We start from the raw sequence: 25009 nt of genomic DNA, 5'->3' as shown, positions 1-25009 counted from the left end.
TTCTACTGATGAGGTTCTGTATCCCAAGCACCGATTTACTAATATGCAATACGTCACTGACACTTAAATTTGACAAACGAAGACGGCGTATTATTGCTGTACACTCATTAGAACTTCTATCACACATAATCTACAAAAATTGTTTTGGATCTGTTCAATCAAACTATGGGCGAGTGAAACAAAGATTTCTCAGCACTTCATCAATTCAAGCATTCGCGTATATTTTAATGTGTCCGTGATATCTATTAACATTGGTCTGACGGCAAGCAGGCTAGGCATGCTTTGGTTCAGAGAGGGTGAAGTGCATGGGCACTGTCTAATTGTGCAAGACTCAGAAGTGGGAAAATTGCAGTAACCTGCAGTACAGTGTCTGTTCAAATATGGAAGATTTGGTTCGGAGGCGTTTCTCTTCAAAGAAAGGTGCATTCATGATCTCATAGACAAACCTCCTCGTTATGCAAAATTTAATGGTTTTAAAATGGTTGTTCTGATGTTTATGTTGTCGTTTGCAGATGAATCGGAGAACAATAATTTGTTTTTTGCTGTTCTCGTTGTTCAGACATATGTCAACGTCGCAAATATATGCGATGAAAGACATAGTATTTATGCATCAAAAGATGTAAGTATCGGGAAAGTATCGAGTGCAAAAATAGGTTTCTTAAATTTATAATTGAATAACAGAAAAACAGCACTGTTAAATTACAATGTTTCATATGCATGTCATTATATTTGCCATACAGTAACTACACCGGGCAGCCTCATTATTATAGCACCGTCCAACAGTAAGTTGATAGTTTATATGAATTCTCAATAATACCTTGAGTAGCGCAGTATTTCGTGCCCACATTTCCAGCCGCAGTGCCGAAATTACCGCAAGCCTCGTTGTTTGTGTTGTCATCGTCAGTCACGGTAATTGAACCGCATGCCTTTGTGTAGCTAGCACAGTTAGCAGCGTCGAGGGTGATATCAGCCTTTAGATCAACAAACGATCCGTGGGACGTGATTGCAGATCCGTCTGGGGCGTGGGTCCCCGTAGCAGTGATCTGTGGTGTTGTCTTCACGGAACCGTCGTCATTGCTGAAATAAACTTTCACATCACTCGGGAATCCGCCGACACCAGAGGCTGTGTAGGCCAACGTAAACGTGATTTCTACCTCTTCCTCCTCGGTGAACACTCCCGTCGCAGGAGGGGGATCTGTTACCGAAAAGGTTGTAGCCACTATATCACCTGAAATGAAAATGATTTTATTCGCTATCAGAACTGTATCTGTGGTTCCAGGTTTGGGCATAGATAAGACCGTTACGTTGTCGGTTTACTGGATATGCCATAGTAGGCTGGTAAAAAAACCCGTACCAATGCACAAATGATACATGTAGTTTGTATGGCACGTCTTTTCTTGTGTCGTCGAAGTATGGAGCAAGCCCGTCTTTATAAGTACGTTCAAACATGATGTGAAATAACCATTTTTGGATTCTTTCTTATTTTAATTCTTTAACAAGTTGACGTGACGTGACCTGTGTTCTGTTAAAGTATGGTCGAACATAGACTGATGAGTCAAAGATTTAGATTTATTTTAAGATTTACGACATAGCTTAATTTTGAAAGTTTTTCTTGGGAGTCACAATTTTATTCAAATGACCTAATGACTTTACTAAATATAAACAGATTTATCGAATCTCTCTCAAACTATGGTGCAGAAAGGATACACATCGCAAATTTGATTGAAATTTTTTCCTTTGTATATCAGAAGTGTACCTAATATCAGATCATCAGTAAGGGTAAGAAAATTGAATCAAAATAAATTTGTAGATCAACTTATAATTGATGATTACTGTCATAGCCGAATAATTGGATGTTCACAACTTCATGGTAACGCGCTTTAAATAAAATTCTTTGTTTGCCGTCCGCGTGCTGGTAGGTTTTCAGAGAAAATTAAGAAAACAAATACAATGTTAACGCTATAGTAAATGAAAATATTCTTTTCCAAAACAAACCAAATGAAAAAACAGATAATGTTAATACACTTGTGCTTTTGTTTGTGTTTGTTTTTTCCCTTGCTGGCTGGTAGGTTTTTCAAAAATCCAAAATCGGCAAACAAAGAATTTTCTTTAAATGGCTGAATCTGTTAATGTATATGGTTGTATTCAGTACCTGCTGAACACGTCTTCGTACCAGCTTTCGCTGCATCTGCTCCAAATTCAATACACGCGACGTTGTTGTCTTCGTCTGCGTCTGACAACGTAATTGACGCACACAATTTTGTGTAGAATCTACACTTTTCGCCCAGCTCAAGCTGCGGTGCAGTCAGATTAGTGTAGGAACCCGTACCATCGGGAAGACCTGACCCACCAGGAGCACCTGTACCAGTTGCCGTCACGGCTGTCGTTTTCTCGCTACCTGTGTCATCGCTGAAATACAGAGTGATCGCTGACGGTCCTGGGTTGACGCCAGTACCACTAACTGTGTAGGCCAGTGTGAACGTTGCGTCGACGGGTGTTCCTTGGGTAAAACCACCAGAAGTAGGATCGGGTGACGAGATACTGAGAGTGTCTGCTGCTATGTCTGTTTAAAACAATAGTACACAGAGAAAGTTCAGTATCTGCAAATACATCACCTGCAATTCAGTACGTTGTAAAAGCCATAGCATTGCCGCATACACACTTATGGAATCAAACGGAAAATTGGATAAGATGTTTCTTTCAAATACACACCTCCTGTCGCCTGGCATGATGCTACGAGACACACAACCCATATCACAGCAAGGTGCAAGCAGGATCTGAAACAAAAATGTAACAAGTCATACCATAAGTTAGTTTTAATTCGAAGTACAGCGTACATGCTATGTTCTCTCTCTCTCTCTCTCTCTCTCTCTCTCTCTCTCTCTCTCTCTCTCTCTCTCTCTCTCTCTCCAATCGGCAATTGACAACGTCTTGACCACGAAAAAGATTAGAGCATTTTCACCATTCCTTACTTCATGTTTTTAACTGTAAGGTTCTTTGCGTGAACTCTGCCCAGTTCCTAGTGATCAGATGTCCGCTGTCTGCACACTCTGAAGAAAACTCGGTCTTTTTATAAAAATCGGTTGCTATGGTTTGGGCGTTTCATAAAAGGGCATTTAAATTTCTAAACTTTGATTGGATGTTATACCACGTGATGATGTGGTGTCCCATAGTTTACAATTTTTGCTGTCCTGTCAAAAAATAAAACCCATCATCGTCTGATCAAAGCTTTACCTCTTATCACAATATTAAAGTACTGTATAGAAATCCGATTGGTCAGTTCGGCTGTTCTAACCATGGTTGTAGCCCCGTCTGAAGCACAGATGCTACTGAAACGCCCTCCTCTGTGAAATAAACATAGAAATTTGACCGACAGAATATCTGATGAAAAATGAAGGGAGGAACCAATATATAATAAACAATATAGGCGTCAACTTGTCAAATTTAAAACATACGTTGGCAAGTGAGGGCGTGGTCTTCTAAAGATTAACTCTAAATTTAGCCTAGTGCGCTTGCTTCGCACACATAACAACTTCGATGAATAAACAGCACAATGTACATAATATTTCATGATAACCGGGCTATAAAAATTTATGTGTTATTTATTTTTGCAACGATTTTAATCAAAAACAATATCTCAGAAGAAACAACTTAAACCATTTCGCGACCACCTACTGCTGCGAATATATAATTATAAACGTTTGCGTCACTTTTCTGTGAGTGTCGATGATAATATCAAGTATCTTTATATCGTCACCGTGAATATTGAGCTCAAACACGTTCCAATAAACAATAAACACGTTCCAATCCAATCACACAATCATCCTTGTGAAAATATTGTCAAATATCTGAGAAGTATTTGTTTACAGACTGAAATACTCATGTTGCTCCCCATTTCAATCCGGATATAAAGGAAATAATAACAATACCACATGTAGCTAGAGTGTGCAACTTTTATGAGCTTCTTCTGAGGGTTAACTAGGCCATTGACAGTTAGGCTCAAACACAGAAATCTAGTATTTATGCCACCTTAGCCATTTTCAACTGCACTGTCACTCAAATGGGTTTAAGGCTACGGATATTGATATTCCTAACGTCTAATACGGTCGCTTTCTTTATTGTACTGCCGCCCATTTTAAATAAAATTCCAGCATAACTTCTACAATCCAGGCTGAGGTAGGAGCCGTTAAGGTTTACCTCAGAGGATGGCACACAAGCTGGGTTTGTGAGAACAACGAATGAAGTGGAGGACGGGTAGCCGGACATATGAAATCAACTTTTAATATTCGAGCCGTTTAAGCTTTGTTCTCCATTTAATATGCGTCGTGCTAGATATAGCTGTGACAGGTCCGCTTTATCGAGTAATCTGATCAGCGGGGCCTTGGTGAAAATTTCTTGGATTCCAAGGTATTCATATGCCATGAAAGGTCCGGCGACAATCCAAAACTTTTGTCCGCAAAACGCACTCTCACGCAAGCAATATGTCGACACCGTACACTATACGTTTCATTAAACATTGATCGCAAAAGATTGATAGTTCACGGGCTTGCTTGTATGTGAAGGATGGCGTCGCAGTCACTTGCCAAAAAGTCGCACGACTCGATTGTCAGCCAAAGCCCTAAGTACATTCAATAGAAATCACAAGGCGTTCACCTATGGCTACTCGAATGACTGCATCGTGAAGACTATAAGTAATTTCACTTTGTTTTAAATCGCTAATATAATACTCGATAGTGTCAAGTAAAGGCATGGCTGGCACTTACAATGGAGTCAACAGCTCAGTCGTGTTAGATTACTCTTGTACTACATTGTATTTAAATGATATCAAGATATAATCTGCATTGTATGCCAAACCTTTGAAGGGAACGTAACCAGTGACTACAGTGACAGAATTAGGTTAGGAGCTAGACGAGCAAGATAGTTGTGATAAGAAATTAATATCGTTGAGGGCGTACTTTCTCAAATTGTCGCCTTATCTTCCACAGTAAATTATGGGAGTTGTAGTCTCAATTTGTTTATCTATTTTTCTTCTACTAGGCGGTGTGTGACTAGGATTAACACCCAGACACCACGGCAATGATATGGAATTACCAATCACATATAGTTATAACACTAAGAACAATAAGATTTTGATTGGCCAATAAATTTGACGAATGTTTGCCAAACATTCGTGAGCAATTAAAAGCGACTTCGGGACAACAAACGTTTGTGTATTTGCAAGGGCGAGAAGAAAAAGCCAGGAATTAATAGAATATGCTAGCCCACCATTATAGTTAGTGTGTAATTGTTCCTCATAGTGTTTAACACATTTATGACAGATGAAGGAAGTTTGTATACTCATGTCACTCCTGGCTCAAACACACCATTTGCTGTTTTAGGGGTATATCGTCGCCGGGTGTGCTTTATTTCTTAAATAACCGATTTATCATATACCCATGCCCAGAATTTTGTCTAATACTTACGAAAAACCTTAAATTTTGAGGCTTTACTTATTAAGCATTGCGCATATCGAAAAAATTGTGTGAACAGGTTTCATTCATAAACTATAAGCTTACCAACATGAAGAAGTCAACATCACGCGCGACATCGCTGCAAGTCCTCCATATCTCAATGAACTCAAAGAAGAAGGACATCGGGATTCAAAAATCGTCGTGCAGAGGGGGGGGGGGACTTTTTAAGGTAGTGACTCAGGTTCGTTGGTCAAGTTAGCGATTTTGTGATTATTTCATATTCTGAACCCCTGAAATATGATCTTTGTATTAGAGAAAACTGTGAGGTAACATTGTACTGGGAAATGTCTGAAATTTTACTATTGTAACCGATCAAAAACTTTCCTTTGCTTTATATCTCTCCTGATTTCGATCGCGCTCGATCATTGTACGGCACGGAGAATGGCCGCCGTTTTGTTTGTTTACATTGAGAGTTGCCATGTCAACAGGTGTCCCGAGCGTAAAATCGCTGTCACACCACGCGCTCGCTACCTGTTCGGAGGTAGATTGCGCCGTGCGAACGGCAGATTGTTTGTTTGAGTATGCCTAAAAAATACAACAACTTTAACAGAAAAACCATAGGAAAACATTACCAGACTCAACATGTTATCTCCGTATTTAGCAGAAATATCCGTGTTCCTCAAATTTTTAGGTCTGCGACATCTCTTCGCAGGCGGAGCGCGGCAGCCATTTTGTTTGTTTACGTTGTTTACCATAAAATTGCAAATGTAGTTCGGGGAACACTCCAAAACTGATAACGTTTACCGTGCATATCTCGACGTTTACCGTGAAATATCACAGCCGATATATTTATACGGTAATGAGACGATATGGGCATGGGTATAGGATAAAAATAGCAATAAATCACACCCAGCAACGGTAAACCACTCGATTTTGAACAGTTCACTTCTAATATGCACTCGCTACCGCTCGTGCATATATGTCGTGAACTGGTCAAAATTTCGTGATATACCGTCGCTGGTGTGCTTTATTGCTTAAATAATCCTCCCCTTCATGTCCGATGGCGTGTGACGGTGTATTATTCGCACAGACTTTCCGAAATGAAAGTTATTGATTTTGTTATTTGAGCATGCATGGCATTGGCTTTTACGTCTCAACGAGAGAGGAACAGAGAAAAACAAAGACAGAGAGACGGCGATGGTCGGGTGAAGACAGACAGAAAGAATAGCTGAGCTGAGGGAGGACATCCGTGTCATCGAAAGCTGAATGTATATTCACTAATACAAGACGACAGAAAGTGCACGTTAAAGATTGAAATGAGTCCTACCATACAGTCTGAGAAGTCAAAAGTCTCTTTGCTGACTACGTGGCGTTGCGAGAGCTGCTGGCTTCCAGTTGATTTGACGTCTTGGATTACGATCTCTGCATGAATAGATTTTCAAACACGGCGAAAATGTCTAGCTAGATATAGATATGAATGGCCGACTTTATTGAGTGATCCGATCAGCGGGGTCTTAGTTTATCCATATGCAATCTAAGGGCCGGCGACAGTCAGAAGTTTTTCTATCCGTAAAACTCATTCTCACGCATGAAATCTGTCGACACCGTACCCTACTCTAATCCCTATTGATCGATCGTTCAGGGGCGTGCTTTTGTGTGAAGGCGTTGTGTGGCAGTATTGCTTGTCAGCGAAAGCCCCGTGTATGTATATGCATATGTAAATAATCGTCATGGCATACAGAACACTGCGCTGTGCTCCATGGAGCATTCCGCATTTTCCATACACTGGCGGACTTTGGCAAGGAGCCAGACTAGCAAGACAATTATGATATAAAGTTGTAGAGGGCGTAATTTCTCAAATATTCCTAGTATCGAATATGTATATCTCTATAGCGTGCTGATTGATTTCTTGGTGTATGCAGCCTGTGAATCCACATAGGACGGGTGAAGGTCATCGAGATTTTATTTATACGCACGATTGGCAAGATCATTTTCAAAACTGGAACATAAACAAAAGCTAGTATTTATACAACTATTTGAATGCCTAGTGTAAAGCTCTACCAATTTTATTATGGTAGCTTTTGAACTCTACTGAGATGTAATGTTTAAATTGAAGGAACGAAGAAGCAAACAATCTATCAATGTAAGATATCGGCCACAAGTCAATGATTTATTCACTGTTTCAAAACGCCGGATGAAAAAAGTAGGAAAAGAAACGTTTTAGATAGTGCTGTCATAGTTAGCTGTGGAGGTACATCCTCAGTCGTAATGGGACACAGAGAGCGTTCTTGTACATTGTACTGCAAATTCTATGATTCAGCAGAACGTTAAAGTTGCAATATGGATCAAAATTGTCGATTTTTTTTCGTAAAACTAAAGCAAATAGACCATACTACGTTGAAGTACTCTTCCTAGCTAAGCCTCTTGCCGATCCCGGCACACAAATACGTTCATTTTGATACGTTTCGGCCGCATAGAAAAGGTGTTTTGTAAACAAACTTTCAAAACAAAAACATTGGCGTTTTCTACTGTGCACGTGACAAGTACCACCAAGAGTGATGACGTCTCAATAGAGTTCACGTTTTGGGGCGATGTTGACACGATGACAGAACTTGACATATATAATGATAATTAATTGTAAATTTTGCGTTTGCCTAACTTTGGTAGCATCACAATGTTTCAGAAATATACATGTAAGTATATCGATATGATAAAGTACAGCTCTACAAAAGATCGTGTGATTGATTTTTCTCACCCATATACATGTATGTCAGTGCCGCGCCGTGTGCACCCACTGTGTACGTTCGATCGATCGAGCGTCCAGACCACGTACACCGATCTGGTTGTGTTCACCGCGTGCCTGACAGCGTTTCCGCAATCCTCTCCCCGTTGCATGTTGTTACATTTTTCATGTTAAAAGGCGAGGTATCTGCACGCTATATTTATTGGAAAGCTTTGCCCACTTCATTATCATCCACCACTGCAGAAGTTCGGCAACTGTCTTGCCCCTCAGTCTGGTCTGGCCATGTCAGCGCGTTGATCGACGCGTCGTAAATGAGACTATGCCATTAATCAATTTAATGATGAAGACTGCCGTTTTTCTTTGTTTCCGAAAAATGCATATTTGACCTGAAGGATATAGATTATCAATTAATGCTAACAGATCTAAGTTATTTCCTTGCGGAGGGACTACGGCCCGGTTCACATTACAAAGCGTGGGGTCCGCACGGTGTTAGTAGGTCGGTGTTGCCCGAGGAAACACCGCTGGCTAGCGAAGTTGATCATCACACAGTGGCGACGTTGGTGTTTTCGCGAGAAACTGTAGACACAGTCTGCCTCCTCGACGTGGTGCAGTAGTCGCGTGTCACTCTTTTTTCTGGTTCCATCTTTCGATCTGACCAAACATTGTTTATTTTGCCGACATTTTTGGCTAATTTCTTCCATTTTTACTAGGCTGAATCAGTCGGCAGAGACCCAGGGCGCGGGCAGAGACCTGACCGCTTGCCCCACAGTTACGAGTGGAGTGATACGTACCGGCCGCCGCGTACTATGCATAGTACGCGGCGGCCGGTACGTATCACTCCACTCGTAACTGTGGCTTGCCCGTGGGAAGGCTAGCTAGGCATGTTGACACGATGTTGCAATTTCGCAAACCGTTACCATGCACCAAATACGCATGCGTACATATTCAAATAGTAAAAATGACGTTTCAAATTTTGTGCTTTACTCTCGCAAACAGTACGTACCAAAACAGCAATTTATTCGGTAATTAAATCAATTTACTCAAATTAGAGCCATCCCCGCGTTCCTGTTAATGGTCGAATCTCCAAATGAAATTGTCATGGATTTTTCTAGATAGTCAAAACTTCGAAATATGAAGGTCAATTCTGATCCATATTGCAACTTTAATGTATTCATAATGCGTGTAAAGCAGTTAAGACGTTCATGTACATTCTTCGAGAAACACAATTCGATTAAATATGTACCGTTACGGTAACAAAAACTCAGACCTCTAGCTTTCACGAAAGTCTCCCCTCCTCTTTCTTAGCTTTCGTTTATTAACTGATGTTCATACCACCTGGGAAAGAGGTTTTTCAACACGGACAATATCAGCTAACTATATTTTATTGTAAGCAATGAATACCAAATTTCACTTAAATACAATGAAGTGTCACCTCAGGAACATATCGTGGACATTTCAAAAAATACGGAAACTGGCGAGAAAGAGAAAATATGATATGCAAGATATCTGCATTTGCTCTCAACATAAGTCAGAACAGTGACTTTTGGTCGGAACATACTATCTTTCGGCAAATTTTACATACATTGACGTCTTTCGGTGTCAATTAACAGAAATATTAATTAAATTTGTTAATAACCTCATTATGCGAAATGTTCTGTCATTTCCTTTACAACGAAACGGACTGCCATCACCTTTCATATAGATTTAACAAACGCACAACCATAAGTCGTACTCAATTTGTGAAGGATCGCATTGAAATATACATTTAAATCCGAGGTTTTAATCATATAGTGTCAAAACTCCCATCTCCATTGACACGGATCTCACGCCAATCGAAGAATTTTTAAAAATTGGCAGTAACAGCTGAGTCCCACTCACAGCTAGTTGACCCCCCTGAGCAAGAAAATGATAATCTTCAAATTCCCACCCCATCCCCACCCTCCGCTGACGAGAAAAACGTGGACCAGCTCATTCTCCGTCACCGATAACGATTGCTCATGCGCACTACAAACTTTTGGTGGCTTTCCCTGCGTGTCAATCCTCTGCGTAATTCCGAACAGTGCTTTAGCTAAAGATAGAGCTTGCACCTTGAATTTAAGTCTCAAGTCGGCTGTTTAGCAACGATTTTCCACTTGTTAAGGGTAGACAGTCACCTGTAATCTAATATGCCCATATATGGTCAAAGGGGCGTTCCTTGGTATTATAAATGCCCATATGAGGGCGCTGTTTTAAAAAGCGGCCACCCGCTAAAATCTGTGATTGGTTAGATTTTCTCTTTTCATAGTAACTGTGGCAAAATTGGAACAGGTGACAGTATACCTTTAACAAAATCTCGTCGATACTCTGAATTTTCGACATAAAACGTGGTTTAAATGTAAAAAGTATTTCTGGTATAGGTGCCCATGTCATGGAGGATTATGAAGTGTATCTTTAGCTTGGTGCAATATACAGCACAAATCGCCGTCCTACCACCGATATTGTACATTTTTTATAGACTGTTCAAAAGTTCAAGAGGACAGCTGGAAAATATCGTGCTATACCAAAGATATTTTCTTCCTCAATGACAACTCATAAACAAGGAACCATTGATGTTACCTGTTAGAGACAATCAAACTATTTTAGTCTGATGTAACTATTTTTATTTCAACAGAAGAAACTACAAACTATAAACAATGTCATTTCAAGCACCTGAATGCTCGAACTGAAGAGTACAGCATTGTGTCTATCGTAAAACCGTCATGGTTTAAAATCTGATAAACTTTTGCTTTGGTAATAAACCCTGAAGCCATGCCATCGTATTCTTAGATTTTGAGGAATATAGGTCCCCATGGACAAAGCTGTCCGAACATCACTAAATGCATACTATTTTAAACTCTATCAGTCATGTGGCTGTATAGCTGTCCAGGGTCGTATCACAAAAGCACCAAAAGGTTTAGCTGGTCAAAAAAAAAAAAAAATCAAATCAGAAACCCACGAGTGATTACAACACAAGTATGCCAAATTCCTGTAAAAAACTTTGACATAGTTAAGATGTTTCACTTCTACGCAGTCTGAATCACGAGTACGGAGTCACTCTAAAAAGGGAACGATAATTTTGCTGAAAGAATCGCGTTTGACGTCATCCACAAACAGAGTGCCATGTAACAAAACTGCATCTACAGAAAATGTCGTTTGTAGTATTAAAATGCCTCACAGACACAACACAAAATACAAAAAACTCGGCTGTGTCGAGAGATGACCCCAAGTGAAATGAAAACTGCAACAGCGATTGAAAATTCAACTTATTTCTGCTGATCAGACTTTGGTGATTGCTAATGTGACAGTCATAAATTGTTGCCTCTCGTGATCTTCTATTTTTCCTGAAGATTTCTGAAATGAAATTCTTCTTAAAACGTTGTATCTTGCCACCTGGAAAATACATCCATCAATATATTTTCATTAGTTTACTGCCCCAGAGGGAAAACAAAATACAATCATACTAATATAGTAACGATACAATATGTGCTTAGTGGTCGACAAAATTGGAAGTCAATCTTCCCGAAATATCCAAGCTCAGAAACTGGCAGGCGAAAAAAAGGCATGCAATTTCAAAGCTAAAGAAATCAGGAAAAATTGAATTATGGTTTTAATTCGATTGTGTCAAATATCTCAATATTTGGCTCACTTTGAAAATACTTGATTAATGCGAGTGTTTAATCTTTTATTTAAAGACGAAAGTTTAAAGTGTCATTGAGAACATATTGGTTCTCGATGGGAAATGGAATATACAAAACGGAGTACACTCTTTGAAGCTATACTTAAGAATGAGCTTGCATTACATATAATTTCAAAAAAGAAATCGACAGAAGAGATATTCTGGCTTATTTATACCTTCCCTGTAATCTTTTTTCTTTGTATGAAATTCTAATCATCTTTCTTGGGTTAGACAAATTAGAAAGAAAACAAAGTATATATGAGAACACAATAAGCAAAATCAAGTGTGATTTGGCTATTATACTACACAAAGAAACATTTTGTACTTACATTGTTGCATTTATTGCCACTTAATTGCCGAGCAGAGTCTGTGTTACCAGAACTGGAATGGTCAGCACCGACCACTTCAGGTACGCTGTTCCGGCACCACTGTCACCTTCAGAAAAATATGTACATTTTAATCAATACATAATGGTGTGCTCGGATCGATCCTAAATACGCAAGTTCAAACACTCCCATCATCGCATGAAATAATAATACAAACATCGATTTTACAGTTTATGAGAGAGAGAGAGAGAGAGAGAGAGAGGAGAGAGAGAGAGAGAGAGAGAGAGAGAGGAGAGAGAGAGAGAGAGAGAGAGAGAGAGAGAGAGAGAATTATCTCCCTCTGAATGAAAGCTACCGGTGCTTTCCTTACCTCGGGAACAGACATTGTAAAGACTAAGAAATGGCTATCTCAAAATCTGCCAAAAGTTTAATTGTTGAAAAATCATGATCATAGTACTAGAAATACTCTGTCTGAATTTAAAAATTACTTGCCTTCTTTTTCTGTTTGTCCGGTCGGATTAGTGGAAGCTGTCGTAACAGGGGAATCTACAATACGAAAAGCAGATTACTCGAAGAAATTACTTTTCCTATAATGTCGCCGTTGATAAATGAAATGGACAAAACAGTAAACTTCCGAACATGTTCGGAATTACAGTTAGTATTCAAAACAAAATTTTTAACGCTTGGTTACGTTAATAAGCGAATTGACTTCTCTTCATGCGAGCGCAACATCGTTGCACCGTCGACATGTTCACAGTGACAATTTCGCAGTTATTGAAAACTTCAAAATTCACCATTGTTAATATTAATTATATGCAAATTTTGTTGCACAAGGTATTGAAAACATTGCAAATAGTATGTAAGTGTAGCGCAGTTGTTTTTGTCAAATACCGAGTTAAAGATTTTTGAATCCGTGCTACATGGAATGTAAGATGGTGATGGCAGCTAATCTATCCAATATTCTGGACTATGAGAACGATAGATGTGTCGGTGGACACAAAAATCGGACTAAATATCCTAATTTGAAGTTTACACTGTTGTCAGCAATTTATTCTTTTCACGAAACATCACGAGGGTTAAGTGCATAATTCAATACGACTTTACCTGCAGCTGAACAGTGTTTGCCACCTGCTTTATCAGAAGCGGTTCCAAACTCCGAACACGGTTTCTCGCATCAAAAGTTGAAAGTCAACGGCGCCCAAGAACTTATATTACCCAACCGTTTCTCCACCCACTGTGAGTGGAGGGACGGTGATTTTACGAGTGTTGTATCCACCGAACTGCGCTGTATGCGAGCTCAGCGTTTTTGTCACTAGTGCAATACGCGACGCACTGTCACGCAGGCTGTAAAAAGTGTACAAATCCAAAGATTTTCGGGGGAAATTGTCTAAACTTGGCCCATAAGTGCTCCATCTTACTTTATGATTCATTATGATCTTTGTACAAATCATAATTGACGTTTTAGCTGTAAAGTTACGATGTTTGCGATCAAATGTGAGTTGTCAATATAATTATTCATATTCAATGGCATGTAAACGAATCATTACTGTTCTTGGTAAGTCACATGCTTCAACTCGACCAATTAAAATGGAATGTGCAGGGCTTTGTGTTAGGGAGCTTTCAGTAATTACAGGGGGTGGGCCGGGGAATTGGGGGGAGGGTCACGTTTTAGAAAACAGTTCAAGGGGGAGGGTCACTTTTGACAGAAGCAGATTTTATGGCCAAAACTTTGATTGTCCATGTGATATTTCCTGAATAGGAAAACACCAACAAAATACGTACACATTATGACCGCCATGCATAGTAAATTGACATTTCAGTGAAATTCCAAAAACAAATTTCTTGCACAATCATGGACTTGTAACCACTCTAGTCTAATCAAGAACAATAATCTTAATAATCAAGCAGACATACATGCACAGATTTATCTAATTTTGTACAAAAAAAATATTCATAGTTTCATCATAGACCCCAATGCATAGTGAATCGACATCAGTGAGATTCCAAAATCAAATTTCTTACACAACCATTGACTTGTAACCACTCTAGTCTAATCAAGAACAATAATCTTAATAATCAAGCATACATAAATGCACAGATTTATCTAATTTTGTTCTGGAAAAAATTATTCATAGTTTCATCATAGACACCATGGATTCTGAGTGAACCAACTTTTTAGATGAAATTCAGAAATCAATTTCTTGTACACAAATGTTCATTTTACTTCCCTATTCAAGCAAAGTACAATGAAATACATTATCAAACATATATAAAATACAGATATAGCATGTTTTGTGGGGGTAAATTGTCAATAATTTGCCTGATAGACTCCATGATTTGATATTTTCGGATGAAGCACTAAATCAGCTACATCTTGCCTTCTTATAGTTGCACAAAATATGGTGACCCTCCCTCAAATATATGGAATACCATATCTCTTCAAAAATTCTTGCGTGATAAATTGCGACTGTCCCTCCAAAAACACCAGCCCCCCTCTCTGTAATTTGTCCCTAACATAACATTTGAACCAATTGTTATGTAAATTAGCTGATACCATTTTTTTTATTCCTGGGGAGAATACCGCAGTGGTTGATGGGGGGAGGAATCAAGTTTTAGAATGTCGGACAAGGGGTCACATTTTAGACAGGATGATAGGGGGAGGGTAACATTTTACGGTACAGGTGTGCGCGAAATTCCCCCGGCCCACCCCTCTGTAATTACTGAAAGCTCCCTTACCGTAACGGGATTTGAACCTGTAGGGGCGTTGTCACCCGCTGTTTGTTCTGTTCCAATTTTATTGCTAGACGAATCCTCAAATTGTATCTTAATTCTTTTAACATTTCCACCTGCAGAGTTCAAACTGTCCGTCGATGCGTTGTATGTTATATCAGCTGGATTAGGAGGGTGGTTATCTCATAACCGTCTATTACTATATCTGGAGCTACAATACATTAGGCTCACTCAATCAATCGATTACATTAACTCCGTACTTACTGAAGATTCTGACTCACCAATTATTCGCAATCGGCTAGTTTTCATAGGCAATGAGGCAAAATATTAAAATTGTTACTCTGAAATACATTAATAGTGATGATATTATAGACAAACGTACGTGAAAGCTAATTTGCATGTCGCTTGAAGAATGTACATTAGCCACTAGGTTTTGAACTTAAAATTATTTACTTCGTAACACGTTTTCTTGAGGGTCTATGGTTTAATCAAACTAAGCTGGGAACTCACCGTCTCCATGGCTCCAATGCAAGACAGCGAAAAGTATCGGTAGAACACACAATAAGCGGGCACTGTTCAATCTGGAAGAGAACAAAGACCAAGACAAATATTAAAAATTAGGTGAATAGGAAGAAAAACAGTATGACAGTATTGTGTTCAAATTATTGCCGTCAAGACAATTAATCCATGGCAACTAAGATTTAGTATAAGGACAATCGGTTTTCAGTAGGCCGTCACTTCGTCTCGCCGTTCGGTTAAAATGCAAAATTGGAAATGTGCTTACCGACCCATCTTCACAGTCGTTCTCGTAAGGATGTACTGAAATGGCACGCTGTCTTAACCAGCATTTATAGCGTCGGGTAGATGGTAATTGGTTGCTTTCGTGAATACCTGTTCAGTTATTTGGGCGTGGTCAAAATCGTATCCAATGAGTTTGCGTCAAATCAGTTGTAAATTTGCATCTTATGAAGAAAACGATTGAACTCTGTCAATACGTCATCGATAAACATAAAAGCTGTTTGCTGTTTCCATAGGTACCTACAATAATATTATAATGCTAAATTTAAGGGCGTATATTAACACTTATTAGCAAGCTCTGTGTCTATCTGTCTGTCTGTTTGTCTGTTTGTCTGTCTGTCTGTCTGTCTGTCTGTCTGTCTGTCTGTCTGTCTGTCTGTCTCATAATTATCCAGTGTTCTGGGCGCTGTTCCTATAATCCGTCACCTCTTTATTTTGTCTCGTTCAAAAATGTAAAATCATGCATCATAACGATGTCTTTAAATGTCCGAATAGCCTGGGTGGAGACGCGGATGTCCACAATTTATATCCCATTGGTAACCTCGTTCCAAATTTCAAACCTTGAAATTTAAAGTTAAATTATTCACAAAAAGTGTGAAGCCACTCGTGCTTGCATCTAAGCGAATTAAACAGAGATTGAAGTGTTTATTTTGAATCCGTTGGCCATACAAAGTTTTCCCGCTATACTCACGCCGTTTTCGACGTTTGAACAAATAGAGATAATGTGAACAGAAAAACACGTACCTGTACACCTCACGCAGACAATGCTATCGGTTTCTCAATGCATGGGTGCACTGACCGGACGACAGGAGACCCTTGGTTTGATGCAATAATTATTGCTGGATTACATAAATGACAAACACTAGCAGTACTATTCCATTTACAACAGTGGTCCTTCATAACTTACGCAGTGACAGCTGTTGATTGAACGCGATCCTGCCAACCTGACGCAGCAGTCACGGTAGTGCGCTACTGTCTGAGACGTACTAGTGTACAAATGCCTGTCAGGACTTGGGAGTGAATTCTTGCGAACAAGCGCGTTTCTAACCACTCCACAAAATCAAATATCTGAAAAATATCGGCCCACAGAATAAAAAATTAAAATGCCCCAGTTAATCCAATTGTAAATGCAGTGCACATTTTAATAGCCTACACCCAGGGGTCCGAATTTAATTAGCTTTTTTAGGTCTCGCTAAGTCAGGGCTAAGGCTGTCAACACGATTATTATGTCAAAAATATGTGACAGCAGGGTTTTACAGCTTCAATGTAACTCGTATTTCCTTAAAGCTACGAACTTAAGTGTTTCTTCCGCCTGTCGTACTGTCGCTATATTTATTGTACGCGGTGAAAACGCCGGCGTGTTTCGGTCACCGTGCACTTTTGAATGGCATTCCGGAATCACGGCCAAAATCCAGGCAGCGCAGTTGTCGTGTGTCCAGGCTGACCTAAAACGGTTGTGTATTTGTCAGGGCAAGAAGCACACGCCAGCACTTATTATAACATGCGAACCCTCTGGTCGTTTGCGGTTCATGACCGTTTTTCACATTCTTTGTATTAATTAAGTTAAATAAAATTCGCTTCTCGGACAGAATATTCAGATTCCCATTTTATACAATAATATTTATCTTATCTTCAACTTGTGTTGGCTCTTTTTGAAAGCTCTTGAACAATAAAAATTTTCTCAGCCTTTTTTGGGGAGTTCGAAAATGACTTGTTTTCCCGTAGAATTTACCACAGGGATGGCAGCCATTTAGAATTTCAAGCAGCGATTTAAGGAAATTGGTTTCGTTGGTTCCTAAATTTGCACTGTGACCCTAGTTTTTACCATTGATTTTGAAGAGAATGGATTAACATTTCCCCAAGAAAAATAAATTAAATTAAAAGTTTAAGCCTTTCACTTTTGAGGCGCACGTTGGGTGTGACGACCACCGCATATTATCTCTCTGTAATGTATCAGTATCTAGAAGTTTATTATAGATAGAGTCGGCGGAATGACTGCAGACACTCAGAAAGTACAGCGGAGCAAGGGGACGAGACCCGAACAAGGTCGAATGAGAGAGAAAAAAGTTCGGTGTAAGTGTGAATTGGATCCTACCTCAGCGGCTCAGGGCCAATCGTGCGCTACTGCGTTAGACGTCAACAATCTCTTCGTCCATTAAGGTGAAGTACTACGAATTACGTCAAAATTAAGTTGTGGTGTCATTTTCTTGAAACTTTGCACAGATATTCTTGGAAGTTGTGCAAGTGCAAAAATGAAATAAAAAATGGGGGTCACCACGCTTGTTTCCATGGAAACGGACGTTAAAATGGAGTCGTTAGAAATAAATAAAAATGATATAATTCACTTAAACTAAAGAAAGCAATTATAAAACGCTTAGCAAATGAGTTAATTTAATAAATACCAAGACTTAAGATCCATATTTATTGAATGTATAGTTTTCATGATGTTTGTGAAGAAATTTTAACATAAGTATCGATTACAAAATGACGATATCGAAATTATATCACTATATAATTTTCGAACTTTCTTCCTGTCGTTTTGAATGGTGTCATTTTGACCAAACTTGGCGAATAAACTCCTGACATAATACCATTTAGTTTACACTTTTAATAAAAGGGTGTCACCACGCTACTTTTTACAATATCTCCAGGTGAATGGGTAATTTGCGCCATATAAATGGGAGAGAAATGTTAATTTTTCGCTCATATTGAATAAAAACCAGCTTCCTAGGGGGTCAAAATACGACAAGGTTATAGGTCACATGCATTTCTCGAAACACTGGGTCAAAAAATAGGTAAAAGCGCAATTTCAACAATGACAGGTGATGTTAAATACATGCGCTACAAAATAACCCATTTGCGGCAGGCTGGAGTCAAATCTGCGCAGAAACGTTCTAAAGCGTGTGCGCGTCCGAATTCGTCGCCCTTCACCTTAAGTGGCTTACTACAACTGCAGTCTAACATGCAGGTGTTAACTGCTTGGATAACACTCGCTTTTTGACTCAATCTTCCAGACGTGAAAAGTAAAATCCAAGCGATAAAAAAATTAAAGACCACAAGCAAATCGTTCGTAATCCTACGCACGATCATCATTATGAAAATTTTATTAAATTAAATTTTATTAAATATCTGAAAGGTATCGGTTTGCAAATATTAATGTTACTCCGCAATTTTATCCGTGTGTAAAGACAATTCTAAGAATGGTACATCAAACTAGGGTGTTTTACTTTTGTTAGCTTCTTCAAGATTCACTAGCCAGCTACAAACACAGTAATCCCGTATATATGCCACCTTAGGTATTTTCAACTGCACTGTCACTCAAATGGGCTTAAAACTACGGATATTGATTTTCCTAACGTCTGTCTTATAGTCGCTTTATTGTACCGCCGCTCATTTTTAATAACATTCCGAAATGACTTTCACAAAAATAAAAAAATAAAGTGAGGGGGGAGGGGCAGCTGGACATTTGAAACCAAGTTTTAATATTCAAGCTGTTTTAATTTAGAGTCACAAGCCACTACGTCAATCATGCTTCTCTCACAGTGATCTATGGTATTTTAAACAAAGCAAAGTCAGTATACTGCACAAAAAAACGAGTTCAAAATTTTAATGAGAAGATTTCCTAATGTTATAATATTAATTGAGATTTTCTTGCTTTCTTGTTAATGCTGCATACGAATCCGGGTATTTCCTGGTTCACACAGATTTTTTTTTTATTTTGAAGACGACAACTAGATTGGACGCAGGATATACTCGGTTGCTACAATATAAAATCCATTGCCCTTATTTGACCGTTGCTAACAAATTGGATTTAGTATGCGTTGTGCTAGATACAGCTGTAACAGGTCCGCTTTATCGAGTAATCTGATCAGCAGGGCCTTTGTGAAAATTTCTTGGATTTCTAAGTATTCATATGTTATGAAAAGTCCGGCGACAATACGATTTTTTCTGTCCGCAAATCGCGTTCTCAGGCACCGTACTTTCTTTTTTCATTAAACTTTGATCGCAAAAGATTGATAGTTCACGGGCGTGCTCAGCTTGTGTGCGAATGGATCGTGTCGCATTCACTTGCCGACAAAAGTCACGTGACTCGATTGTCAGCAAACACCCAAAAGCCCTACGCTGTTTACAGTAGCGATCAAAAGGCGTTATTTATGGCTAGTCGAATGACTGTGTCGTGAAGACTATAGAGTGATTGTCAAATTCCCGAAAATGTCAGGTAATAACATGGCTACCGTCACTACAACAATCCCTCACATTGCAGTCAACGATTAGATTGCTCTTGTATTGCATCAAAAATTCAATGTATATGGCAATTGATATCATGATATTACCGAACCTTGTTATGGAATGCAACCAGGTGATTGGGAAACTGAAGAGGGCGTACTTTCTCAAACGGTCACTTTATCTTCCCATGGACCCTAAAAAGAGGGTCTATGAACAGAATGAGGAAAAGTATGGCGATAGAAGAGAACAAGGAAAAAAAGCTCATAAACAAAACAAGGTTTTACAGCATCAGTCATTATTATATTGGAATTAGCAATTGTAGAGCCACTGTGATCTGATCGGCGGGGCCCACAGTGCAGGTTTCTTGGACTCCTAAATATGCATATGCTGTACAGGGCCGGCGGCAATCTGATTCATTCTGTCCGCAACACGCGTTCTCATGCATGAAATCTGTTGACACCGAACACTCTACTTTCATTAATAATCTGAAGAGATTGCTAGTTCATGGTCATAAATAGCGAAGGCATTGTGTCGCAGGATTGCAAACGAAAAACGCTCTTCAGCGAAGTCCCCTTGTATGTAACGATCATACGGCGTTCACGTACAACCAGTCGAATTCCTTCGTTGCAGACACGTGATTGGCGCTGTGTTTCAATCGATCAAATTCCCGACCATAATAAGTACAACATGACTAGTGCGTCCATTGCAATTATACTTAAACTTGCCGTCACTGAGCGTAACCATGCTAGATTGTTCTTGTATTGTATCAGCGACACAGGAGATTCAATTGATATCGTGTAATATTGTCGTCGCATACCGAACACAGAACTGTGCTCAAGTTGTGCAATTGCAAACACTGGTGCAATTTGGCAAGGAGCCAGACAAACAAGATAATTGTGATATGAAATTGTAGAGGGCGTAATTTATCAAATGTTCACGGCCACATTTTAACGCATCGTTCTCAACAGCGAGGTTGCATTAAACTAGAATATACAAAGAAAACTCAGTTGTTGTTGACTTTCTTGAAAAGGTATGTCTTTATGTCTTTCCTGAGCCCATTGGAAAGTTCGAGGGCAGTAGTGATTCATTCTGAGCAAGTGCGCCCTCTATAATGTTCTGTTTACATCCTGGACCATACAATGAAAGCTTTAGTCTGGTTTCTAGCCCCCATTTCTACCGCTGGCTGCGCTGCTCACGAAAATAGGGTCAGGTATGGGCTAACGTTTCAGTCAGAATTTTGAATGAATATTAATGAGCACAGTCACCTGACAAGACCACCACATGTGATCTGCACATCTACGTACAGTGCCGAGCTTGGAAATTACTCGTAGATGAGGAAACATCGAACATTGAAGTTGTTTGCACGGCTTCACTTTTAAGTCTCCGAATCTGTTCTTCTAATATTGTATTTAGTAGTGAAATTACGGTTATCGTCAATGATTTTTTTCACAAACGTGACCTGGTGACCATGGTGACCTTTGGCATATGCGACAATGACTCAAAAATAAATGATTTTTCGTTTTTCATTCGATGTCGGCATAGGATGCTTGGTTCGGGAAACTATGGAGGTGAAATGAGTCCATGGGCATACGAAATCTACATTCGAAGGTAGCTCTAAGTTGGAAATAAATTCAACGCAATCACTGCACTCGTACTATTGACCAATGATAGACATGCTCACAATATACCTTACCCTATTTTCGTTAGCAGCGCAGCCAGCGGTAAAAATAGGTCAGGGAACCAGACAATGAAACCTTATAGGACGAGCGAAGGCCATATAGATTTTATTTTTACAGAGGATTGGCAAGATTATTTTCAATACTGAAACACAAAAAAAGTATTTATAAAACTATTAGAATGTCTAGTCATGTTCATGGTAACTTTTGGACTCTACTGAGCAAACAGTTTAAATCGAAGGAATCCAGAAACAAAAACCAATCGATGTAAGATGATAGTCTGCCATGTGAACGTTTTTCACTGTTTCAAAACAACCTGATGAAAAGAAGCAGGAATACGAGAAACTTCAGTCAATTCCTAATTTGAATATATTTTTAATAACTTTCCTAATTCGGGATATACCTGGATTAACTTGACTTAAGTTGGTGAAACATGGCAAAAATTTAAATTCACAGACAACTGCAATATATACTGAAGCAATATATACTGAAATACGTGAGCATTTTCAGTTTATATCTGGTTTATCAGAGGAAAGAAAATGATTGATCGCTTGCAAAACGATTTTCATTGGCCAAGCTAATGTGTCGATTTCATTTATTTCTATGGCAACCATGGTAATTGTGCAGCAGGTGAATCCACATTACGCTTCGGTAGTTTTGGTCTGTTTTGCTCCCCTTCATACGATGAAACAGAAGTAAGGGTTGGTATATTCCCTAAACAGACGTTTTCTCATGTACTGCTGAGCTCTTTCATGCGGTATAAAGTTTTAACTGATGGATAGTCTGATCCATCACACAGCTGTCAAATATTCTACTCATAACGGTAGACTGAGCATTTCATCCCTGTCATATAATTTAATATCTAAACAGCAAAAAAAACAGTCGACGTTTCTCAATATACACATATCAGTGCCTATATTTCAACTAACTACGTCAGGATGACATCACAAACAGCAAAAGCCGCATAGAAGAGTGCGAAGCGCCCGCCTATGAACGTAAGATTCATGTTGGGTCCAACTTCTGAGCGTTCACTGCAGAGAGCATAATCTGAAGTTTACTTACAGAAGACGAAAAAGGGAGATCAACAACAAGCATATAAGCTAGATGGAGAGGTGAGCTATCTTCCCTTGCCTAGAAGCCGTTTTTGTGTATATATTTTTTTTCGAATGTCACGCTCTTGTCGGGCAACGTTCGTTCGAACAACTTCGGGGGCAACTTTAAGACAGTAACTTGTTTGTACATTGCGTCAGAAGTTATATTTTAGAAAGATTAGTGTCTGTTCGAACCCCAAAATACAGGTTTGGTTTTCATTGTTTGGTCACACAAAACTTGATGCGGCGCAGTTTTTTTTCAATTCAATATTATGTTAAACTTTGTTTCAGCAACACACATATACAACTTGTTGATGGAGCAATTCACAACTTGAAACCTTGAAATTAAAACTAGCCAAAATCAAGCAAGCTCATTATCACTTTGTGGGTACTTTTAACATAATTTAATTCAATCATTGATATAGAGCTTGATATTTTCATATCGCATAACGATTTTCTGAAAATATTTTGAGAAAGAGTGACCTTTTTTCAATGTCAACAAAAATATGTCTCTTTAAAAATGCTCGTTAATCGCCCCAGTATTGGTTGGGTTTGAAATCATGTTTAGTTTTTGATATTATTAAAATGACCCCTGTTTAATTGTAAAATCAGCGAAGAAATTAAACGAACAACTGGGAAGCTGCCTGCCAATATTCTCGCTTAAGCAGCAGGCTAATTTCACATTTTCAACACCAAAATTCCAGTTGATATGTTGTCAGGAACTTCAGTGAAACTATGCAAGGCTGGCACATTTATAATGCACCATTAGGCCAAAAAATGAAATGAAATGTTTGTGGACATTGGGTAGATTCGAAAATAAGGCTGTCACGCGAATTTATTTTCCTTCTTTATCTTTTTCTTTGTTTTTCTTTTGGAAATAACAAAACGACCAATCCTTTTTTGGGAAATTCAAACATGGCCGCTATAAAAATCATGGCTGCCATAGAAAGAAACACACCTGAGGAACATTTCAGAACATTTATTGAACATATCAACTGATCCATAACATGAATTCACATGTAAATGTTATGTTTCAGCTAGTTCCATGTTTGGGCTCTGTTTATTTTATTATTTTCATGATTTTTACTTTTTTTTTCAAAACTTACAAAAAATCGCGACTCGTATGAGCCTGATGACGGGAACAAACACTTTTTTCCGTAGCTTCGTACACCGCTTCTAACGTTTTGTACATTGGAAGCTGTTTTTTATATACTCGTAATATGCCACGCCATGTTCTATACCTTTAATAACATAGATAAATTAAGAACACGGATGAACTCAAAACGGTTTGATTAGCACCTTGCATCAATTTTAATTTGTCTCGGCTTTAAAAACTGCTGTCAAAATTCCAATCCTCATTCTGCAACACCAAGATGGCTGTATAGATATAGATGGTGTTAGCAAGATGGACAGACAGAGAGACTGACAGAGAGATAGACAGACAGACAGACAGATAGATAGACATACACTGACAGATAGATAGATAGATAGACAGATAGATAGATAGATAGATAGATAGATAGATAGATAGATAGATAGATAGATAGATAGATAGATAGATAGATAGATAGATAGATAGATAGATAGATAGATAGATAGATAGATAGATAGATAGATACTACCGAAGTAGTACGTTCATTTGTTTTTCGTTCTGCAGGAAAAATGGAAAAACGAACAATAGAAAATGTAAATGGTGTAATGCGTTTTTGTTATTTGCTGGAACTGCGACAATTCTTTACATTTGGTATCTTCCCGGAGCTTACAAACATGAATATCCTCCCATCCGGACGTGGAAGAGTACTAAAGTAGGATAGTTTTTACTTAATTTAAATTACTTTCATAATTTGATTTTATCATAATGGATGCGTAAAATCTCTGATTATACATGCAACCGAGTCGTACACTTGCAGATGCCGTGCTAGAATATTGCATCCATCCATCAATCTGTCTCTCTCTCTTTCCCTCTCTCTCATATGTATACATCTGATCTTTGATAGTTAAAGAAACCACATCTCAATGAGAAAAAAACAGACGTGGCCTCGCACCAACATCAACTTAACCAAACTTCAACAGGGAAATTTAAAACTGGTGAAAGTACATCGAGTGTAAAGGTCAACAAACAAAAAACGGATGGTGAAAACCAACCGAGCGATGATCAAGTTAAAAAAGTGCAAAAAGCAGATCAAGAACAACATGCCAAGTTCAATGTTAATCAACCACAGAAGTTGCCAAAGGTAGGAAAATCTTCAGACTTTAAAGATAACCAGCCGCAAA

The 25009-nt window shown here is 38.8% G+C and overlaps 1 long non-coding RNA gene across 1 annotated transcript; it reads right to left on the bottom strand.

Moving 5' to 3' along the window:
• Nucleotides 1-12704: 12704 nt before the first annotated feature.
• Nucleotides 12705-15754, bottom strand: LOC139123954 (uncharacterized). Its single transcript, XR_011549804.1, has 3 exons — nt 15728-15754; nt 15454-15524; nt 12705-12759 (listed from the first exon to the last, which is right to left on the bottom strand). It is a non-coding gene; the product is annotated as an uncharacterized lncRNA (long non-coding RNA).
• Nucleotides 15755-25009: the final 9255 nt, after the last annotated feature.

Source organism: Ptychodera flava, assembly GCF_041260155.1.
Source record: "Ptychodera flava strain L36383 chromosome 23 unlocalized genomic scaffold, AS_Pfla_20210202 Scaffold_23__1_contigs__length_28996876_pilon, whole genome shotgun sequence".
NCBI lineage: Eukaryota > Metazoa > Hemichordata > Enteropneusta > Ptychoderidae > Ptychodera > Ptychodera flava.
Note: the sequence above shows the minus strand (reverse complement) of the source record. Positions and strands in the feature narration are given on the sequence as shown.